At 45.8% G+C, this 6204-nt stretch overlaps 1 long non-coding RNA gene across 1 annotated transcript; it reads left to right on the top strand.

The window, feature by feature from the left end:
• The first annotated feature begins 295 nt into the window (after positions 1 to 295).
• On the top strand, positions 296 to 5563 carry LOC137561672 (uncharacterized). The gene is made up of 3 exons (XR_011030085.1): positions 296 to 366; positions 3680 to 3842; positions 4353 to 5563. It is a non-coding gene; the product is annotated as an uncharacterized lncRNA (long non-coding RNA).
• Positions 5564 to 6204: the final 641 nt, after the last annotated feature.

Here is a 6204-nt window from a genome sequence, read left to right as displayed (position 1 = left end):
GCGTTTCTGCCTCCAATGTTAAGTATAGGAAAAACGCAAAACGCCTGTAAAACCGCTTGATCAAGCGGATTTTGATGCGGATGCGGATGCGTTTTTTTCAAGAATGCGCACTTCCAGGTCAAAGTGTGCTTCCTGTGTGGCAGATTTGCATGAGGGATTTTAGACTGCGCAGGAGGAAGATGGCAGCAAAGTGGTTTACCACAGAAAACCTGATAATTAAGATTGAAAACAGCCCAGAACTTTATGACAAGTCTTTGCCTGGATATAAAGACCACCAAAGGGCTCATGAAATCTAGAGCAACATTGCAAAAGATTTTCTTGGAGAAAAATGGAATACTTTGAGCCAAAAGGGCAAGGATTCTAAGAGTAAGTATATGTGTACAGAATTGTTGTATTGTATTGATTTCATGCAGCACTTTGCAGACAATATATCATCACCCCTCCACTAAATGAGTAATTAAACAATTAGAAATTTCATTATCACAGGTCTCTGGCAAAGCTGTTCTCTCTATAGCCATCTCTCCTTATAAACAGCAGGTACATGTGTGTGTATGTACTCACATGTATTATTAGGGCGCTATTTGCCACTTTAGAGTGTCATGAATGATATAGACATACAACACGGTTTCAAGAATGTTTATTTGCACAATAATACTGATCTCGTCATGTAAGTAAATAGCAGCCTGCAGGTTTTTTAGTTCTTACAGTTATGGCACAAAATAATCAGCTAATTTGTCTCTGTTGTGAATGGCAGAAATGGGACCACGTAAAGTAGCTGGTGGTAAAGTGACAAGAGCACTGTTTGAAAGATCCCCCTTCTACTCCTCTATGGTCAGTGGCGGCGCCACACTGGGGCTTACCCAGGCTTCAGCCCCAGCTGGTGACTTATCAGCCCCCCCTAAAGCCCCCCCGCCGCAAGTTCCTTCACACGAGAAGGAGGACTGTCTGTCTGGACTGAGCCTGTGGGAGGAGGGCCTGGCGCTGACTGTCACTCTGTCAGTATGACCGCCAGTCAGTCACCGCCCCGGCCGGGTCATATACATGCTGGCTTTGGCTAGCAGCCACGCAGAGCGGCCCACAAGTGTACGTTGTTGGTGGCGTAAAAATTTGTGTCACGTGACGATGTCCGGCGTCATGTGACACTTGCAGCCGCTCCTCTCGCCTGGCCCGCCCGCTTGCCCAGGCAGCTACAGCAAGTTCCCGCCGACGGCCGAAGAGGCGAAGACAGACTGTGTCACTTAGATAGTGACTAGCCAGCCGGCAGCACTCACACCCACACAGGCACCCACAGCCACGGACAGCACAGGAAACGTCCGGACGCCAGCAGCAGCAGCCAGCAGGAGGAACTCCGAGGGAAGACTCAATGCAGCTCAAGGTGAGTGGGTGTCCAGCCAGCCATCTGCCAATGTATTTATTTTTTTTGCACCAGCCAGGCCTGAGCTGCACTGAGCTGAGACCAGCCCGGCACCATCACCAACCAGGCCTGGAGGGCCCCAGCCCACCACCACCAGCCAGGCCTGAGCTTCCCTGAGCAGAGCCCAGCCCAGCACCACTACCAACTAGGCCTGGGGGGCCCCAGCGCGCCACCACCAGCCAGGCCTGAGGCCTTCCCACCACCAGCCAGGCCTAAGCTGCCCTGGGGCCTCAGCCCACCACCACCAGCCAGGCCTGAGCTGCCCTAGGGCCCCCAAGCCCACCACCAGCCAGGCCTGAGGCCTTCCGCCTAGCCCACCACCAGCCAGGCCTGAGCTGCCCTGGGGCCCCCAGCCCAGCACCACCAGCCAGGCCTGAGCTGCCCTGGGTCCCCCAGCCCACCAGCCTAACTACATATACTGGGGACAGCTATATGCCTGGCTACATATACTGGGGACAGCTATATGCCTGGCTACCTATGTGGGGGACACTGGCTGTCTGTGCATTAACTGGTGAAATGCTGTCTCTCATTACGTGCATTTACTGGTGAAAGGCTGTCTGTCATTACATGCATTTACTGGGAAAAAGGCTGTCTGTCATTATGTGCATTTACTGGTGAAAAGCTGTCTATTATGGGCATTTACAGGTAAAATGCTGTCTCTCATTACGTGCATTTACCGGTGAAACGATGTCTCTCATTCTGTGCCATTACTGGGGAAACGCTGACTCTTATGTGCTTTTACTGGTGAAAGGATGTCTCTCATTACATGCATTTACTGGGGAAACGCTGTCTGTCATTATGTGCATTTGCTGGTGAAAAGCTGTCTCTTATGTGCATTTACTGGTGAAAAGCTGTCTCTTATGGGCATTAACTGGTGAAAGGCTGTCTGTCATGTGCATTAACTGGTGAAAAGCTGTCTCTTATGTGCATTTACTGGGGAAATGCTGTCTGTCATTATGTGCATGAACTGGTGAAAAGTTGTCCCTTATGTGCATTTACTGCGGAAACGCAGTCTGTCATTATGTGCATTAACTGGTGAAAAGCTGTCCCTTATGTGCATTTACTGCGGAAACGCAGTCTATCATTATGTGAATTAACTGGTGAAAAGCTGTCTCTTATGTGCATTTAATGGGGAAACTGTCTGTCATTACATGCATTAACTGGTGAAAAGCAGGCTCTTATGTGCATTTACTGCAGAAACGCAGTCTGTCATTACGTGCATTAACTGCTGAAAAGCTGATTCTTATGTGCATTTACTGGTGAAAGGCTACCTGTCATTATGTGCGTTTACTTCATTTTTTTTTCCATGTAACTACGTTAGCTGGTACAACTACATTACAGTTAGCCCCGCCCACATGACATCATGACCACGCCCAGTTCTTCGCCGCGGCGCGCGAATTCCCCCCCCCCCCAAGCCCGGCCTGCCAGCCCTCGTGCCCCCTTTGAGCCCCCCCCAAAAACCTGAAGCTGGAGCCGCCACTGTCTATGGTCATGCTATCTAGTGTTCTCACATAATTATGCAAAATACATGTTGCATTCATCACTATTATAGCATACTTTGGTTGCATTTTTATAGCAGTGTGATAAATGCGCCATTTGTTTGCCAGAATTCCAAAAGCACATTCTACTACTTGTCTGGCTTTGGTCAGGCGGTTATTAAAGACTACTTTCTTATGAGTCATATCTCTCTGTGCATACGGTCTCATAACATGCTCAGACAGTGCAAAGGCCTCATCAGCCACAAACACACAGGGGTAAGGTGGTTCTACAGTGTCAGGCCAGGGGCGTGGTGGTGGTAAAGTCATCTGGCCTGTGCGAAGCTTCACGCCAAATCGACTGTGCTGGAAGACTGAGGAATCATGGGAACTTCCGTAAGCCCCAACATCCACATAGATAAATTTCAAATTAGGATCCACAACAGCCATGAGCACTAGTGAAAAGAATTTTTCATAATTGTAATAGAGACTGCCAGTGAATGCAGGCATAACCAGTCTGACATGTTTCCCATCCACTGCTCCAAGGCAGTTAGGGAAATCATGTTTCTCCCAAAAAAGCTGCATGTTAGCCTCCCACATAGGTACGTCAGGAGTTGGCATAAATTCCGGTTGAAGTACTTTCCAGATCAATTTGCAGGTGTCCAAAACTAAGTATCGGATTGTACTTCTTCCCATGAGGAATTGGTAGTGAAGTGCTGCATATGAATGCCCTGTTGCCAGAAATCTGCAAAAGAAAAGAAATAACATGTATGTTTATTTTTATTCCTAGTTGCCCTCCTGCGGACAAGATGGAAGTCGGTCAGAGACAGTTACAAAAAGGAGATTGAAAAGCAATACCATGAATCCAAAAGTGGGTCTGGAAGTTCGCAGCGAACAAAATATAAATATTGTGGCATATTAGAATTTCTAAGAAAACATCATGAACCGGCTGAGTAAGTATGGCGTAAATGTTAACCTATTGCAATGTTTGTCAACTTCGCCAATAGAACAGTGAAGGAAGGAGTAGGCCCACAATGCAATTCAGTAGTGTGGAACGCATAATCTGCCATCACTCTACCAAATATATTGGGGGACGTAGCTTAATGTAAGGATGGCATAGGTCCAGTTTAAAATGATTATTACATGACAGGAATGTGGACTGTTCGTTACCCAACATAACAGTTGCCTGACAGTGCTGGTTATATGTTTGGCTGCAGTAGTGTCTGCATCACACATCTGTAACACACATCTACCAAAATCAGTGCTAGTTTACTCAGGCCAGTTTTGCTCTATGCTTGCTTAGGGGCTGTGCCTAAAAGCTATGTACACAAATAATGGGAAAAATAGACAGGCTACTGCTATTGTTTTGCAATGAAAGATGCATCGCATTGTGCCCATATATTTGCTGTGACATCCATGGTCACTATTCCATGAACTAAAGTTGTGCTTTCCCCTTTCCAAAGGACTGAAGATAGCCTACCACCAGATCCTGAGGAGGACGATGTAGAGCTGCCACCTACCACCACCAGTGATGTGGAAGTTGAAGAAGACACTACACAGGATGTTGACACTGCTACACTGGAAGACAGTGACTCTACTACCCCAGATCACACACCACACAGCCCAGCGAGTAGTCGGACACGCACAACTGTCAGGTCTAGTAGAGGTGTGAGGGTAGCTACACAAGGCAGGAGAATAGGAAGAGGTATGAGCAGGGCTGAATACGACCAGAAGCTGATTAGTTCAATAGAAAAGGCTGTTGATCATATGGAGAAGCGAGAGGATGAAATGAAACAACTTAAAGAGCCATGCACACAGTATCTTTTAAGTTTGGTGCCACTATTACAAAAAGTGCCTCCTGATAAGCAATGGGCAGCCAGACATGCCATCTCTGAGACCCTGGGGAGATTCTTACTACCTGAGAGCCGTGCAGATGACAATGTGCACAACTACTTGCAGCAACCACACCTGCCTGCTTCCAGCCAACAATATAATGCACACCCACAACTCTCTTACCATATGCAACGCATTTATGACCCACCCCACTACCCACCAATGCATATGCATAACATGCCATATGGTCAACAGCCTCATTACTCTATGCCTCCACCTCAGCGCCCTGATCAAGGTATGCGATTTCAAACATCATCTATGCACAGTGACTCTACAGTGTACACTGATTTAACATCGCACAGCCAGCCTCATACAAATGCTGAATCAGGTACACATGCTTACAATCAGGGCCCTGGTAGTATGTGTGATTTGCTATCACAACATGACTAGTTTTTTGTAGTTTTACATTTTATTTTATTGTTCAATGCTCAGATTTGGATCTTAGTTTACATTACCTCAATGTTATGAGGAGTCGCTCAGTTGGTGTGATTGCTAGGCGAAAGTTAGTGTCTTGTCGGCGAAGGGCATCCTTCAGTTTGGCTAAAAGGCCATCAAAACTAGGAAAAAAGAGCATGCTTATCTTTAGATCTACTGTTGTTTGTTGCAGAAACATTTTTCATTTGTGACATATTACTTTTGCTGCTGAAAGCAAAGTATGGACAACACATGTCCAAAATATTCTTTGCACAGAAGAACAAAACATTAAAACGAAAGATTTTGTTCAAACATTGCTTCATTACTGTGTCCCATATGCTGATTGTTGCCATATACTTAATGAAGTATGCACCAGGAGTATGTAAGGTCATAATATACTACAAATGTTTTGGGTAAACTATGGATATATAATATAGTAGTTACTCCTATAGAAAAATTAGATGGAGGCCTTAGGCATTGAATACATAACACACCAGGATCAAGTATCACAGTTATTTGGTTAGCTTATGTATACACCGGATTGATTATTGTGTTGTTTTTCTGTTTACAGTCAAACACAGTTAACTAAGGGCCAAAAAGTGCTTCCAATTTCATTCCTCCCCAAAATACTTAGCCCCATGATAAAAATAAGTGACAAGTATTCTTACCTGGACACAGACATGCGGGTGTAGCCCAAAAACTTTTCTGGATGGTGCCTCAAATCTCTATATAGGGTCCTAAATTGACCCTTCCGGCGCCGCTCTTGTAGCATGGGATGCACCCAGTATCTCCTTGTCCTTGGCCTACGTCTCATATATGCTGCTACACAGAGCAATAACAGCACATCAGGAAACATTTTAAAAAACAAGTCACTCTTCTCTCCAAACCACAGTGTCACCTCTCCTGAACTAACCCACAATGTTGTTAAGGACCCCACCCTTTTTATATTGGGTTTTTTACTTCAATTGCTCAATGTGCTTCACATGTGTCATCAATATATCGCACTTT

This window comes from Hyperolius riggenbachi, chromosome 3 (assembly GCF_040937935.1).
Source record: "Hyperolius riggenbachi isolate aHypRig1 chromosome 3, aHypRig1.pri, whole genome shotgun sequence".
Lineage (NCBI taxonomy): Eukaryota > Metazoa > Chordata > Amphibia > Anura > Hyperoliidae > Hyperolius > Hyperolius riggenbachi.
This window is presented reverse-complemented; position numbering and strand designations above follow the sequence as displayed.